We start from the raw sequence: 978 nt of genomic DNA on the forward strand, positions 1-978 counted from the left end.
TGGGAAAAAAAAAGAAAGAGAGAGAGAGCTCTCCAATAAAGATGATGGTATAGGCAAATACAAAGATTATTTTTGTGGTATTCCCAGGGGTAAATTTAGTAGTAAAAGGAGCCCTGGTGGAGCAATCATTAAGTACTCCGCTGTTAACTGAAAAATAAGGAGTTCAAACCCACCAGCAGTTCCATGGGAGAAAAGGCCTGACACTCTATTCTCATAAAGATTATAGCATAGAAGACCTTATGGGTCAGTGATACTCTGTCATATAGGATCTCTATGAGTCAGAACTGATAGCACACAACAAACTTAGTAGTTAAGTACCACAAGCAATATGATATCAAATATGTAAAAAATAAGTACAAACTTAAACTAATGGACATAGGAGGAATAATGATGTAGCTGGTGTCATACCAACAAAAATCGGGGAGGGAGGATTTGTCACCTAAAAATTCCTCAGGGACCTTTACGTTTTCCAGGGGAGCTCTCCCTGCTATTGTACAGGTAGTGATTACATGGCCTGTACTGAACACATTTAGAACCTGGTCCATTGGCAGCAGTAGGAGAAAAATAACAAAATTAACACAACTTCAGAACATAAATCCACATATAATGTCATGTTAAATAATAATATTAAAATGTAAGAGCAATTTATATAGTAACCTCATGTCTGTGGAGTATGATTTCTCCTTTGTTTTTTCCTTATAGGTCTTTGAAAGTCTGGTTTTTCAACTACACTGATTGGTTTTTTTAGTGCCAAGTAAATAAAGAATTTCAGTTTTTTAAGTCATGAAGCAACAAATGTTTTAGCCATACTTCCTTGTATGTGAAGACTAAGGTAGAGATGGTTGTCATTCCCACTCATTAGAGGAAAAAGAAAGAAAAGCAAAGCAGCAAGCAGGTTCTAATAGAGGAGTTTCAGGGAGAAAGAAGGAGGGAGCCTCCTGATGAGTGAGAGGAAAGCATGCTCTGGTCCCAATCAGA

This window comes from Trichechus manatus, unplaced genomic scaffold (assembly GCF_000243295.1).
Source record: "Trichechus manatus latirostris isolate Lorelei unplaced genomic scaffold, TriManLat1.0 scaffold00359, whole genome shotgun sequence".
NCBI classification, from domain to species: Eukaryota; Metazoa; Chordata; class Mammalia; order Sirenia; family Trichechidae; genus Trichechus; species Trichechus manatus.